The 16,721-nt window shown below is 42.6% G+C and overlaps 1 protein-coding gene across 4 annotated transcripts in view; it reads left to right on the top strand.

Annotated features, from left to right (window-relative positions):
* Nucleotides 1–16,721, top strand: part of THADA (THADA armadillo repeat containing) — a 327,215-nt gene that overhangs the window by 211,074 nt on the left and 99,420 nt on the right. The window lies entirely within an intron of this gene.

Below are 16,721 nucleotides of genomic sequence, written 5' to 3'. Positions count from 1 at the left end.
TCAAGAAACATTGTATTTGCAGAATGAATGAAAGAGTCAGGTTCTTCTTAAGGACAAAGACTATACTAAATGCCACCTCTCAAAAATAGAGAAGATACAGGGTATAAGTATATAGATTAAAATGCCTAGTGCAGTGGTTCTCAACTGGGGGCTGTTTTCCTCCACAGGGGACATTTGGCAATGTCTGAAGATACTGTTGGTTTTCATAACTGGCAGTATGTTATCAGCCTCTAGTGGGTAGAGGCCAGAGATACCGGTAAACATCCTGTAATGCACAGGACAGGACCCACAACAAAGAATGACCTGTCTCCAAGTGTCAATAGTGCTGAGATTGGAAAACCTTACTTTAGGCTAATATATTTGAGTTAGGAGAAGTCAGTTTTAGTACCTCTGTTGGGCCTTTAAGTTCATCACATTACATAAACAGCCTATTTGAATAATACCAGGAAACTTAATCTCCTTGATTAAAGACCACTTTCCCATCCTCAGGGACTGTATGTTATATCTGTAAGAGCAATGCTCTTAGTCCACAAACGTACAAACTGAGATTCCCCTGTTGGTGAACATCTTGCTCAACTTCCTCATAATGCTAGCATGAGCTCAGCCTTTCCATTTGTTCTTCTAATGATAAAATGACCGCTAATCTCCAAAGTTGAAGGCCTTCCCTCTGGATCAAGCGAGAAATCCTCCTCCTCCTCTGCCACTTCAAAGATTTCGGAGTAAACTTCTTTTTCATGGTAGCTAAGATTCTGCCCATTATGGAGACATGATTTACTCTACTAAGAGTCCACCATTAATTTCAAGAAGATTGGAACTAACCACTGTATTATCTTTTTTAAAAAAAATCAAGAATCTACAGAATTTTAAATACATGCAGACATATGCATACACAAATAAAACTCTAATGTAACATTATTAACAATAGCCAAACAAGGGAGAGAGCCCAAATGCCCACTGACTGATGAATGGATAAAGGAGAAGTGGTGTGATGGGGTGCCTGGGTGGCTCAGTTGGTTGAGTTACCGATTTCGGCTCAGGTCATGATCTTGCGGTTTGTGAGTTCGAGCCCCACATCAGACTCTGTGCTGACAGCTCAGAGCCTGGAACCTGCTTCAGATTCTGTGTCTCCCTCTCTCTCTGCCCCTCCCCCATTCATGCTCTGTCTCTCTCTGTCTCAGAAATAAATAAACATTAAAAAAAAAAGAGAGAAGTGGTATGTATACAGACACACACACACACCACACACACACACACACACACACACACACACACACACACACACACACTGGAATATAACTCAGCCATCACAAAGAATGAATTTTTGCCATTTGCAACGATGTGGTTGGAGCTAGAGAGTATTATACTAAGCGAAATAAGTTAGAGAAAGACAAATGCAGTATGATATCACTCATATGTGGAATTTAAAAAACAAAACAGATGAACATATGGGAAGGGGAGGAAAAGAAAGAGAGGGAAACAAACCATAAAAGACTCTTAATCATAGAGAACAAACTGATGGTTGATGGAGGGAGGTGGGTGGGGGATGGGCTAGATGGGTGATGGATACTAAGGAGGGCACTTGTTGGGATGAGCACTGGGTGTTGTATGTAAGTGATGAATCACTGAATTCTGCTCCTGAAACCAGTATTGCACTGTATGTCAATTAACTAGAATTTAAATAAAAATTTGAAATAGGAAGGAAAAAAAGACTACAATTTAAGACCATAAGGCTTTGCTATATAAATATCCAGATATCCATTTTGTGAGACAAAAAGCCCCAGGAAAGATGCTTTGCTTCGCTTCCTTTGAATAAAATGAAAGCAGACTTTCCAGATTTACCCAAGAAATGAAATGGGTAGAAGCTAAAGTATTCGTTAAAGTGTTACCTGATTTGGGTCATTCAGGAAATAGGAAAATAAGAATGTGCTTACTTAGCTTGTTTTAAAGTGTTTGCTTCTCCTAGGCAGGACAAATGAGCTGGGAATTGTTCCTCTGGATATGTGAATTTATGGAGCGTGCTCAGTTGGAAAAAGTATCAAGGATAAGCCTCTTGAGACTCATAACTAATAGAACTAATATCTTCAAGGGTCACCAAATGATTCTTCTGAGACACTGAATGGCACAGCTTATTCTTAGATATAAATCACAAAGGTGGAAAATGTAGCTTATGACAAAAAGGGCAAACTTGGTAATAAGTACTCTACTTATACTTCTCAAATGATTACCCTGAGGGATAATCATTAATTCATCCTTGCCATACACTTGGTCATTATTATGAGCTGTAGTAAGATGATTAGTCAGAAAGCACGGTTTCTGGGAAAATCATCAGAGACCACTAAGAAAAGTATTGCTGAGGAATAATACTGCACGAGGCAGAAGTCCAGTGGCCAAGCAAAAACAACTGCCAAATAAAAAGAATATAAGCAGGTTCCACAAAGGAGTTAAGAAAGCTGCTTAATAATGCAGAACTGGGAGAACATGGATACCCCAGATAGATGGAGAGAGGTGAGGTGAGCTTCCTTTCTACGCCCACACCTAGCGGTGCCTGAAGTGCACTGCAAAATTAAAATCACACATGGGCATGCTGCTAACCATTAATAAGAATGACTAGTTTTTAAAGGCGTAATTACAAAGTACTTTTCACATTAATTATCTTTTAGACTTCATGATAGCCTCATGAGATGAGTTGTATTATCAGCTCCATTTTATAGAATGGGAAACAGAGGCTCAGAGAGTGTAAATAATTTTCCCGAAGTCACCAACTAGACTGCAAAGCCTGTGCTGTTACAGCAGGCCAGGGTTTCTCCACCTCATCCAGCCCCGGCACTACCGACATCTGGGGCTGGATGATTCTTTGTCTTGGGGGACTGCCCTTTGATCTGCTGGATGTTTCACAGCATCTCTCACCTCCACCCACGAGGTGCTGATGGCACCCCGTTCCAGTTGTGGCAACCAAAAAATGTTTCTAGACATTGCCAAATGGCCCACAGGGGTAAAACCACTCCACATTTAGGACCACTGGTCCAAAGTCTCAAGTTTCTCAGCAGAAAGGACATCAAGAGGAATGTCCTGTCGCCCCATTGCAGTCAGTCTCTTAACTGGCCAAGGAGGCTTGTTTGGGGGGGATGGGGAGAGACGCATGACAACTTCTAAACTTGATTCTCATTGCCTTCCAGCAATATAGGGAAAAGGGGCAGGCCAGAGTGGATTGTGGATGGTTACTTAGAGAGAGTGGCTGTCTTGTTCATCCAGTTACTCAACAAATAAACTTACCAGTGCCTGGGAGAATGGTTTCATTGAGACACCAGCGGTTGAGCTGAAGCAGGTTGAGAGGAAAGATCATGAGTTTCCTGGAGATGAGCTTGGGGGATGATAAATTCATGTAGATAACAAGACGCGCTGGTAGGCTAGGAGTAGTGGGCTGAAGGCCCAGGCCACAAACATATTCCCATCTGGAGGACTTGCATTCATTGGTCATTCTACTTTGCAAGCCACCCCATTTGCAAGCAGTCTTGGTGTTTACTTTCACTATTGAGTTAACTGTTGCCTTGAAAGTACTGTTTATCTCAGCCCACATGGTAATTGCCTTAAATTTAAAATCAAATCAACAAACTTTTGCATTCCAGTAAGGCTCTGTAGGAGATAAAACGACATGGTTTACACAAAAAGATAAATAGCAATCAAGGCAACATATCTTAGGTGCCAAATGAGTGGTTCAGATAATACATACTATGGAATGAGAGGATGGAGAAATTGCTCTACCCACAATTCTGAGGGAGAACTTCACAAAAGGGGCTGACTAGCTGAGGCTTAATGGATAAATGGAAATAATACAAAATCTGTATAGTGGACTGGGGATCACACAGCTCCCCATGTAAAAAAGTACCTGTTGATGATTATTTTAATGCCATCTAGTCCCATTATTTTAGAATATGTCTAATAGGAAATTCACGTAGAGGCTCGTCCATGATAATTGTCCACAGTTCATTGTCAGAAAAACCCATAAGCAAAAAGGTTTTTTTGCTCACTCTGAGGTATTAGAGGAGGTTTGTAAGGACTGGTTTCACTGACCCCTTTGCCCTCATTAGATTCAGAGAATCATCCCTCTCTGAACAAAGGTGCCCTCACTGGAAACTGGGCTCAAGAGTTGGAGAGACCTTACTGCAGCCTGTCTGTATGGCTTTGGGCATTACACAGTACTCGGCATGATGGTGGGAGGCAGTTATCAACAAGGGCGACAGTGGCTTTGGCTTCTCAAGACACTGCCTGGTTTATTCCACAAATCCCAGCCATCCAGTAGACGTTTACAATTCTGCATAAAATGGATGCAACTGTACTCACTGCGGGAGGTGTTGAATGGCAAATGAGCAAACAAACGAGGTGGAGGGGGAGCCACCCAAACCTCCATTCCTAGGGGCTTAGAAGAATCATTTTTTTCCTTCCTCCATGTGAAAATATAAACAGTTGCTTTATAAACAGTTGTCACTTTTTGACTTATAAAGATTCACAGTCTTTCCCTTTTGTTTACTTTGATGACCTTTGAAATAAGCTGCAACCCAAAGACGCAAAAAATTTTTTTTCCATCTTCATTTTTCATAAAGAGGAGTCTCTGTTACCACAGCTTGCTGGAAGCCAGCAGGCTCCTGAGGCTGGCTGTCACTTGGGTCCAGGCTTGCAGGGCCTTTTGCCCCAAACCCCCTCACTGGGCAGCTCGGAGTAATGTGCGTTACCAGCCTGAGAGCATGCTAAAAGCCAGTTTTCTGTGGGTCAGTTCTTTTTATAAGGCAAATTTTACAGCTGCTCTAAAATCTGGGACATGCAAATTGATATAATAACTTTGTATTTCCTTTGCTCTTGTTTGCCCGAGAGACAGTATTGGAGATAGGACTGCATCTCTCAGGAATGTTCCCCCACCCCTGGTGGCACCTCGCCATGGCCAGCCTTCTCTACCTTCCGTGGCTCTTTCCTCTGAGCTGCTCTTCCACCCACACTGGGCACAGATCTGAAAAGTCCGAGAAGAGCAGGAGGAGCCTTGGAAAAGTCCTAACGTCTTGTCTTTCATGCCTTGAAAAGTTCCTTTTCTTTGATTTCTATCTCTTGGTGAGAAATAGCACACAGCCACCTGTCCCAGTTGACGTAGCGTGTGAATTTTCACATTGAGTATGGAGTTAGGGGATACATGATAAAAAGAGTATTATTTAGCTTTTATTGTTCCTGACTCCAGAAATAATGCATTCTTCCCTTGTGGTACTAGGACAGTCCCGTGTCTTAGTGGTAGTGGTAGTTACCCAAATCTGTGCATGGGATGAAACCACCCCCCACACATACACACACATGAATACATGTAAAATATGGCAAAAGCTGAGTAAGGTGTGTAGTCTAGTTAACAGCAATGTGCCACTGTCAGTATTCTGGTTTTGATGCAGTACTACAGACAGGTGAGATGTCACAGTTGGGGGAAGCTAAGTGAAGGTACACCAACTCTACTCTTTTGGCAACTTGTTATGAAACTGTAATTATTTCAAAATGAATTGTTTAAAAAAGTAATGCATTCTTATTGTAAAACATTCTAAATTCCAGAAACATGCAACATTTATTGTAAACAATCCCACCCTCGCCGTTAATAATTTGGCATCAGTAAAAATAGGACCATGCTATTTTTTCCAGCTTACTTTCTCATTTACCAGTATGTCTTGGAGATAATTTCATGTCTGTCCATATAAATTTATAGCTTAAAAAAAAAAAAATGCCCGTAGGGCATCTGAGTGGCTCAGTCGGTTCAGCGTCCGACTCTCGGTTTTGGCTCAGGTCATGAACTCGTAGGTTTGAGCCCTGCATCGGGCTCTGCACTGACAGCACAGAGCCTGCTCGGGATTCTCTCTCTCTCTCCCTCTGTCTCTGCCCCTCCCCCACCCATGCTGTCTCTGTCTATAAATAAATAAATAAATAAATGCTTAAAAAAATGTTTGTATACCTTGACTCTATATGATGAGATACCTGTAGTAGTATTCTGTAATTTTTTCAACTGGTCTTGTATTGGTTGATTCTGAATTTTCCCGTTGCAGTCAGTGCTGCCGAAGATCATCCTTGGGCGTCTTTATCTTTGCCCATACCTCTAAGTGTTCTTGTGAAATAAATTCCTAGAAGTGGGTATTGCAAGACTGAGAAAGCAGCATGTTTTACATTTTGATAGCAACGGCCAGACTTCCAAGTTGCCGCTTTGTCCATCTCCGAGGGTTACCATTTGTATGGAATATATCATATGTGCAACAAAATGGCCCTGCTGGCTACCCCCAACATGTCTGTGACCAATTTATACTCCCTGCAGTGATGAATGAGAGTGGCCATTTCCTTACCCAGTTACTAAGTGGGTCCTACCCACTTAACAAAATTTTCTGTGCAAATCAGTTTTTTTTTTAAGTATTGTTTTAGTTGCACTTCCTTAAACATTAATGAAATGAAACATTTCTTCATGTGTTTATTGGCTATTTGTATTTCGTCTGTGAATTGCTTGTTTATATTTCTTGCTAAATATTTGCAGTTCCCAAAGAGTGTGCCAAAGTGCTGTGGGATATTTTAAATTTTTGTGAGAAGCCCAATGATACTTGCCATCTGTGAGATACTATAGGAGCCAGTAGCTTGAATTAACATACAGTTATCAACCTTAGCTCACGTTGTGCTCCTTTTGATGATGCCATATATCTTTGCAAAGTTGAGTATTTGATAGTTGCTGTGGTAAAAACAAGTACCATGGGAAGGTCGGTGTGGAATAGGAATGAGGGTGACGGAGTCCAGTGACTCCAAGGCTTGGGAAGTTAGGAAGTATCCAACAGGCACACACATCTCATTAGTAAGTAATTGTGGTTATTAAAGAATGAAATCAAAATATTTTTTCTTTCAACTTATGTGTATTATTTTTTCAAACAGTTTCGCAGTTGTTAGGGCATAAATACTTCCTAGGTTGTTTGGACCTAACTACTTAATAAATGGAACTGTTCGATATTTCTTTTGGCCTGGAGGCACCATGAAAAAATTATTGAGGTGTAAGGGTGCTATGAATGGAGAAAGCTTGTAATTCCCAGCCATATTTCATTCCATGACTTTCATTTCTGTTACTGGTTTGCAAGAGGTTTGTTCCTTGAAGGAATTAGCAAATGTTTTGCCCCTTATTTTTTTGGTTTTGAATATTCCTATTAATTTTTGCTGTCCCAGAGATTTCGGTTGTTACATTGACATATTTATACATCTATTTTTTTTTTTTTTTTTTTTAGTTTGTGGCTTTGTGTTCGTTCTTAGAAAGCCCATTTTTTACCAGAAGATTATAAAATATTTTCCTGTTTTCTTCTAGCACTTTTGTAGTTTCTTTTTTTACATTTGATTAGTTTCTCCATCTAGAATTTATTTCAGTGCAAGGTAGGGACCCAACTGTATTATTTCCCTAAGATCTAGTTGGTTGTCTTAATACCCTTTGTTGAATACATTAGTCTCTTCACTACTGTTTATAGTGGTTTTTTAATGTTTATTTATTTATTTTGAGAAAGTGTGTGTGCGCTCAAGTGTGTACACATAAATGGGGGAGGGGCAGAGAGAGAGAGAGAGAGAGAGAGAGAGAGTCCCAAACAGCCTCCCCTGTCAGCACAGAGCCCAACTCGGGGCTCAAACTCACAAACCGTGAGATCATGACCTGAGCCGAAATCAAGAGTTGGATGCCCAAACAATTGAGCCACCCAGGCACCCCTCTTCACTACTGTTTAAATGTCACTTTTACCATCTTCTGGACTCCCTTCTCTCCCTTCCAGTGCTTAGTGTTCTGTCTTAGAATTTATGCATTTTATTTGTTAATATACATAACTTCTTGTACTACATCATAAGCTTTTTATACTTATTTCATCTCTGTGACCTATAGCTGCTTTCTCTTTACCTTCTTCTCTCCTAAAGCCTTTTTCTAAAACTTATATTTAAATATACACAAATGTAGTTAGGATAATATAATGAACCTCATGTACCCGTCACTCAACTTCAACATTTATTGATTTATGACTAATTTTTTTTCATTTATTCCACCACCTCCTTCCTTCCTCCTTTCTCCTTTCTTCCTTCCTCCTTCCTGTATTGCTGAAGTAAACTGTCTTGACTGAACAAATTATCCTTATTATTTTTCATCAACAAGCTTTGGTACATCAAAGAGATCCTTATTTATCTCAGTATTGTTGTTAAGGAAACTCAAGAGTTGAAGATCCAGATAGATAGAAGAGATAAATCAGCAAGCATAATAAAGCTTCTCCTAAATAAGTTAAACTGGGATATCTTTTACAAAAAAAAATTTGTAATTTAAAACATTTTATCCAAGGTACCTGGCTGACTCAGTCGGTTAGGTATCCGACTTCGGCTCAGGTCATGATCTCACAGTTTGTGGGTTCAAGCCCTGCATCGGGTTCTGTGCTGACAGCTCAGAGCCCGGAGCCTGCTTCAGATTCTGTGTCTCCCTCTCTCTCTCTGCCCCTCCCCCACTCACGCTCTGTCTCTCTTTCTCTCTCAAAAATAAATAAACATCGGGGTACCTGGCTGGCTCAGTCGGTCGAGCATCCTACTTCAGCTCAGGTCATGATCTCACTGTTCGTGAGTTTGAGTCCTGCATTGGGCTCTGTGCTGACAGCTCAGAGCCTGGAGCCTGCTTCAGATTCTGTATCTCCCTCTCTCTCCACTCCTTTCCAACTTGTACTCTGTCTCTCTCTCTCTCTCTCTCTCTCAAAAATAAACAGTAAAAAATTTTTTTAAATAAATAAAAAATTTAAAAATAAATAAACATTAAACAACAAACAAACAAATAATTAAAACATTTTATCCATACCTTTACAGAAATGTATCTTATGTTCCAAAGTTAGGAACTCTTTGGTTAGAACAGATATTATTATATCAGTGGAAATTGTTAATACTTTACATGTAAACTTTTGTAAGTGAGGTTAAGACTGAATACCTTTGATATCACTTTCTTTTTTTTTTTTTAATGTTTATTTATTTGTTTTTGAGAGAGAGACAAAGAGAGAGCAAGCACAAGCAGGGGAGGGGCAGAAAAAGAGGGAGAGAAAGAATCCCAAGCAGGCTCCGTGCTATCAGCACAGAGGCTGATGTGGGTTCGAACTCACGAATCGTGAAATCATGACCTGAGCTGAGATCAAGAGTCAGATGTATAACTGACTGAGCCACTCAAGTGCCCCTGACATCACTTTCTCAACCTCACTCTTACCCAGTAGCTCAGGGCCCCTGACACTTCTTCTGGGTGAGGGGACTCTTATTTGCATTGTAAAATTTGGAGCACCAGGCCAAAGATGATCTAAGACAAATGAATACTCACTCTCTCATTAATACTGTGTATTTCTCCCACCCCTTTGTGTGGGGAGAGTTTAGAAAGTCATTTTTAGCACTCCAGCTGCTGCTCTGAGCATAGGCTGTGCTCCTGCCACCCCTGGAAGGGAGGCATGCTTCATAGTGAGTTCCAACTCACTAAATGCTCCATTCATGGAACCCCTCTCTACACCAGACAAAGCTCCATATCCTTGGGGCCCAGGGACTATGAAGAACAGGGCACAGTCCTTGCCTTCAAAGAGCTATACTCCAGGAAAGGAAATTGTGGATTGATAACTATGATGACAGGATTAAAATTTTTTTAAAAAATCAAATTAAATAAGCCGTTGGGCACTGAGTAGGAAAAGAATATGTCTTGGGTCAGAGAGGGGGGTGGTGGTTGATGAAACCTGAGGAAGGTTTTATGGAGGAGGTGATGTTAGCTGGGCCTTACAGTTTGAATGGAATTTCAGTAGGCAGAGTTGGAGAGGGTGGGGGGGGGGGGGAGAAATAGAAGGAACATCCTGGACAGAAAAGCATTTGTAAGTTGTCAGGAATGGGAAATTGTCCCATTCAGCTACAAAATAGATAGACGAAGTGGAGGAAATAGGAGGTAAAAACAGAAAAGTAAGTCGAGACTTCAGTGCCCAGCAAATTCTTCAGGCAATTGGAAGTCATTGAGAGATTTTGAACTTGGGAGTGATACAGTCAGGGCTTTAAGAAGTTTCTCTGTAGTCAAGTGTAAAATAAGTTTTGGAGGCAGAGACCAGTGAGTTGTTTTCATCTTCCAGGTGTAAGATCTTTGGTTCCTGAACTAGAACAAGGGGAGTGTTCACAGAAAGGAGGGAATGAATTGACACACGAAGTGACTTTCAGACCCCTACAGACTTTGTGTGTGTGTACATATTAGTCCTTAAAGATATTCATGGCCTGTTTCCTGTGATTCTCTTCCCCAAGCCAGTGTCAACTAGGAAGTAATTACACATCACAATTAGCACCCTTTTTCTGACAGCAGCAACAGCCAAGTGTCACCTTTTGGGAACTTCCCGAGACCTTCCTAAGGATTTGTCCTCATCTGATAAATAGGTTGAGGTTTGGAGGAGTAACCACTTGAAATGCTTCCTGGCCTGCCCTCTACGATTGGTGGGTAACTATGGGTGGCACTTGCCCACCAAGCCCTTTCTTGTAGGGGTGACCAGGCTGAGTAGCTGAAGTGTCCCATGGTCATGCCTCCCGTCGATTGGGCTGTCAGTAAAAAGGACAATACGCTGAGCCCTGTACAGATGGCATGGGTGGGTCCATATTCCCAGTAAGCACCGTGCCCTGCACTGTGGAAATCAGAAGATAAGAAGGTGTTCCTAAGAAGCCTGTGGTCTGGTTATGGATACGATTTAATAGACCTGAAGCAGAAAACAATTAAATCCTAAACCTTATTGTAGTGATTAGAAAAGATACAGAAGTTGGAGAACTGTCTCTTGCTTTCCCATCTCCTACCCGCCCACACACACACCCCACACCCACATACAAATGCAGTCTACCTTTTAAATAATTTTTGCTGTATCTCTTTCTCCACATTTGTATGATTAAGCATGTTTCTGTGAATTAGAAAGTTTAGATTCCTTTCTCAGCCATCCCCCCTTCTCACACCCTCCCCCTTTCAGTCTGACTCAAAGCCATAAAATACTCCTGCCTGCCTGCCTTTCCTTCTGTTTGTATGAATTAAGTCGACAGGATAAATATTCACATTCCCAACTACAGGCTGCAACAATGTTTGCCTGTTCTGCCCAGTGAGTCGAGAGAGAAAAAGGGGGCCTGACATCACCCTATACTGTACATTCCCGGCATAGATCATTTATTCAAGTCCCTGAAAAAATACAGATGTTTTACCAGCCGAAATAAAATCCTGTGTAAACACTGAGCTTGGAAAAATGTGGCTCTGACTTAGCCGTGGGGGTTGGGGCAATGCAGAGAGAAGGCAAGGCAAAATGGCAGATACAGAAATTTTATACTTGGCTGAATGTGATAGGGGCAAAAGTGTTCTCCCAAAGTCTGCATGCTGCAAAAGAAGAATAGGATTTGTGTTTAAGAAAATATAGTTGCAAAAGTGGATACAGGTGCTGATCTTCCAAGTCTGGGATAGTGAATGATTACGATACATTCAGCTCATTTATATCTGACCTCTGAAATGAACATCTCTTTTCTCTTTGGAGTTGTCCTTTTTCACAGCCTGCCTAACCTGGTCCTGTTATTGCTGGATCCTGCTGTTTCTGGAGCTCAGCTGCTGTTGATTTTATAAGGGGGAAAATTGCCTGGAAGCCATGCTTGGTGAAGAGGAAAACCCATCTCGGCGTTGCATTCCCAAACAGCCATATATCATCTTGATCTTGTCTAACACAAGTCACTATTTTAGTCTAGCAGCATAAACCAGACATACTTTACTGGTGCAGTGCAAGTTTTTTCAGAGATCTGCCTCATGACTCTTTTTAGGCCTGTGGCACTTATTCAAAGAGTATTACATTCGCTCCTGTGGAGTCACTTTTAAGATTCAAAGCTGCCCAAATGGACCCAGTGCTTCATACAGATGCTTGGGGGCTCCCCCGAGTCTCTCTGTGTTTAGAGTAGGCATGGGGGTCGGCAAGGAGTAACTGCTTCCAGGTTCTCCAGATTCCTCTTTGGTTCTCCCGGAGTTTCTCGGGGCTTGCATCTCAAGGGCAAGGACACTAGCCTGCTGCCAGCTGCTTCCTGGCCTCCCGTCCTGAGGGCATCTTCTGGCCAGTCCCACTGCCTGTGATAGTCCTGGGTGGTGCTGCTGGTTTGCCCTTGGTTGTTTGCATGTGCTTTCTGTCTTTCTGACTGGGTTACAACCATCTCAAGTCGGCAAAGCTTCCTCCTGCTTCTTTTGCCAAAGACACCTCTTCCTCCACTCTAGTCTTTTTTTTCTAAGGGCCTGCAGAAGCTAGAGGCAACCCACTGGCCTTTGTCCCAGGGTGGTCATTAATAGAGGTCCTTTTCACTCTCAAAAGAATTCGTGCTTTCCAAGATAAATTACCCTGACTAGAGCAATCATCAAGTGGATATTCCTAACCCAACTCATGAGATCCCTTTTCCTCATTCCCAGACCTGCCACGGGATATTATTCCCTTGTGAGCCCCGTAGTGGAGGATGGCTCTCCATCACCGGCTGCCTGAGTTAAGAGGCTCTTTTCTGACCTGCAACTCCATGTCTAACACCAAGTTGCCAAGTACTGCTTCTTCAGCTTCCAAAATGTCTCTCAAATGTATCCTTTCCTCTCCTTTCCACTCCTTTTACCATCCGGACCGGGGCTCTCACAAAATCAGAGTCCTATCAGCACCAGGCAGATAAGTGAATGAAGGGAGACGAGGATAAACACACGGCCCTCCGAGTCCAATCCTTTGTTTTGAAACTTTTGAAAGAAGTCTGAGCTCAGGAAATATTTTATTTTCCTCTTGTTTCTCCAAAAGTTGAAAGAAAGAAAGAAAGAAAGAAAGAAAGAAAGAAAGAAAGAAAGAAAGAAAGAAAGAAAGAAAAAGGCACATAAGCAGTGATAAATGACACTGACACTCCACCTTAGGCCCACGAATAATAGGCAGTCGTGGGTGTGACAGTGAACTGGACCCCCGCAGGTGACTATTGACCCCCAGGTCTTCTGATTTTTCAAAAGAAGTTGGAAATCAGAATGATTCTGATGTGAAATCTCCCAGTTCCTAAATGACGGGCTAAAACTACCGTGTAGGTCAAAGAAAACACCTGCAGCTGCTTTGAGCCCACCCACCATCCTTGGCTCTCAGTATCTGGTTTTGACCCTCACCACCTCTAGCCTAGACTAATAGTAATCTTGGTCATCCTGCCCCTTCCAGTTCCAGCCTCCACACTGCCCTGGTCTTTCCTTTCCAAATGACACATCTAATTATTTGAGCACTGTTTCTAAAGCGGCCTTTGCCACCTACAGAACAGAGGATGCGTCCCTTGCTGGTGCATTTAAGATCCTCCTCATTCTGACCTGACTCCTCTTTCCAGCTGTGTCTTCTATCACCCCACACACCGCTGACTGTGCCCTTGTCACACACAATTACTTGCTGTTCCCTGAGCAGTCCTGATGCTTTCCTTCCATTCATAGGTTTTTTAAAGAACAATTATAGGGGCGCCTGGGTGGCTCAGTCGGTTAAGCGTCCGACTTCAGCTCAGGTCACAATCTCGCGGTCTGTGAGTTCGAGCCCCGTGTCGGGCTCTGGGCTGATGGCTCAGAGCCTGGAGCCTGCTTCCGATTCTGTGTCTCCGTCTCTCTCTGCCCCTCCCCTGTTCATGCTCTGTCTCTCTCTGTCTCAAAAATAAATAAACGTTAAAAAAGAAAGAAAGAAAGAAAGAAAGAAAGAAAGAAAGAAAGAAAGAAAGAAAGAACAATTATAGATTTCCAGAAAAACTGATCAGGTAGTACAGAGAGTTCCCATATCTTCCTTTCCTCTCCAGTTTTCTCCTGTTATTAATATTTAACGTTGGAGTGGTATGTGTGTTACCATTAGTGACACATTATTTTTAACTGAAGTCCATAATTCACGTTAAAGTTTATTCTTTTTGTTGGCGATACTGATATTTTAATACCCTTTCAGATTTTTTTTTATAATTGAGTTTCCTCTGCTTGCACGGTCTTCCCCAGATTCTGGCAAGATTTGCTTTAAGGCCAAATAGGAATATCACTTGTTTTGCAAAGCCTTCTCTGACTATTTTTGGAATGGGGGCTGGAAGGGAGGGAGTAAACAGGAAAAGGGAGAGAACTAACATTTTTATCATGTGCCTAATGTGTCAAGTAGTAGTATATATTCCTTTGAGTCTTTCTGCAGATACTATTATACAGTGTTTCACTGAGGAAGCAGAGGTTAGGTAAGTTGCCCAAAGCCCCACGGCTAGTAACGGTGGACACCCATGTCCACCTGGCTCCAGAGCCTGTACTCCTCCCACAGGGCTGCATTTCCCCGCCCTGATCTGGCCTCCCTGCTCTCCCTACTGCAGTGAGGGGTGCAGTGTTGTTCAGCTCTGTCTTCTCCTCACACGTGTTTGCAGCAACTCACCAAACCCAAGGGCATGTGTCCCAAAGGCAGAGTCCGTATGGGAAGAGGCACCACATACCGGCGTCAGTTCAGCAGATGTTTGTTCAGTTCCTGCTCTGCACCGGACTTGGTGGAGGGTGAGGCCAAGCATAAGAGGAAGGTGATGGCGATGCTGTGTGCAGGTCATAAAATTGTGACCAGGCAGTCAGGGAAGCTATGGACTTTCCGTTTATCTGTGACTAGGATGTAAGCTGCGGGGAGCAGGCATTCATTTGTTCTGTGCAGAGGCTCCTAGGATAGTGCCTAGTAGTAATTGTTGTTTAAATATTTGTGACAAGTTTGGGCCACCTGAAGTGACACTACACTTCTTAGACTGCTCATGTGCATTCAGTGGGTCACACAGCTTCGCTTTCTCTTTGGGTTCAGTGCAGTCCTATATCATAGGCTGTTTGCAAATTGTCCCAGGCCTGGGCCAGACTGTACTCCTGGCCTGGAAGTTCTCCTGAACCAGAACTTTCAGAGAAGGAGGTAGGAGGAGGAATCACTTTGCCCCCACCGTCTTTTCAGATCCTGGGAGCTGCCTGGTGCTCCTGGCCCTGACCTTGGACCGTAGTTCCAGAGGCCCAGCCTCACCTCTGGACTTCACCCCAAACGATGGCCTCATTTTGCTTGAACAAATTAAAACAAACCCTCTAAATGTCATGTGAAGGTAGCCGTGTGTTCAAATATAGTCATTAATTTTCTTAAAGAAAAAAAAATGATCTCAAATACAGTAACTTGTTTCAGACATTTGTTTACAAAACTTTTCTCCCCTCTCCCTGTCTTCTGCTCTCCCTCTCCTTCCCTGCCCGGTTTTCCCTTGACTTCTGTGACCCTGTCTTTCACTTCTCTGGCCCTGTCTCTCCTACATGCTTCTTTCCACCGCGGTTCTTTTAAGTGTACCTCCCTCTGCAGTTGTCCCATGTAAATAGATTGCTCTCCGTTCCTGGTGAATAACCAGGATCACAATTGTTGTCTGGGTTGTGCCCAAGGTGACAGAATTGATGGACCTGGAGGCTGATTTTCATAAACCAGAGCTATGAAGCGTTTCAAAAACAGCCTTGTTTTTGCCAAGTAAGGTGAGCAAATATAGGACTAAGTTTAAACATCCATCAGGAGTTATTTTTGAGGTGATTGCTTCTAAATGAGAGGCATTCGAAAATCTCACAGCTTTCTTTACAAGTAAATTCCACAGTCATGTATTTTGCTGGTGTCTGCTGATTAATTACGATCCTGTGACACCATGAAAAACCCTGGTGGTTGGTTGTGTGCAGCTGTGGAGAAAAGTAAAGCAAGGCCCAGTGAGTTTGCCAACTCCTTCAGGATAGTGCGGATTCAGGCAGAGGGAGGTGTTTTTTTTTCTGGCAGTCACCACAGAAGAACAGAAGCCCCAGCCAGACCCATTTCTCCAGACTTCTCGACGGGCGGTTTGTGTCCCTGCGGGGGTGTGGTGAAGTAGTGATACTTGATCTGTTGCCTCTGAATAACAGATCCATTATTAGAGGAAGCATTTTCAAGTCTCCACATCGGGATTGTGTGCCTTCTCCTATACGATTACTTGTGTTTAGACGACAAAAAGAAAAAAAAAATAGTAGTTACATATAGTAAAGTAATCACAGTTATTTTGATTCTTTAACCAAAGGTGCTCTGCATGTGTTTGTTGTTGGTAATTGCAGACGTCTGACCCAGGAAAACTGCCAGCTCACTCCCATTTAGGGGTCTGATGATTCTGGATCTCTTTTATCTTGGCCTCTTCCTTTTTCTCATTATTCCCTTCCATATTTAACTTTCACTTAATGCTCCTCGTTGGCAGGAGAGAAAAAGTTAAATCTTGTTGCTTAGGAAGTCATCTGTAGCTCTGGTGAAGGACACAATAGGGAAAGAAAACAGACTAATTATTAAAATAGACTTTCAAAGTTCTCAGTGTGTTTATCCATACTTGTGTTGCTCCGCCCACCTCCCCCCCCCCCTTTGATTTCGGTAATGGGGCTGAAGGGTTTCTGTGACATGCGTCGTTCTCCTTGGCACTGGCTGAGGTCAGAGGATCTCTCTCTCTGCTGCAGGTGCAGGTTTGTGCTCCTCGCAGTGTCATTGATGTCATCACTGAGCATGAATCCACAACATGCTTACGTAAGCTGCGTGCACATGCACACAGTCATGGGTCTGCTGGATTTGTGGCCTTCATTCTAAATAGAAGCCACCTAGAGATACAACAGGACTTGTCTTTCTCTGCTCAATTCTAATATGTAATGTCACATAGAGTGAGAATAG

This window comes from Panthera tigris, chromosome A3 (assembly GCF_018350195.1).
Source record: "Panthera tigris isolate Pti1 chromosome A3, P.tigris_Pti1_mat1.1, whole genome shotgun sequence".
Lineage (NCBI taxonomy): Eukaryota > Metazoa > Chordata > Mammalia > Carnivora > Felidae > Panthera > Panthera tigris.
Note: the sequence above shows the minus strand (reverse complement) of the source record. Positions and strands in the feature narration are given on the sequence as shown.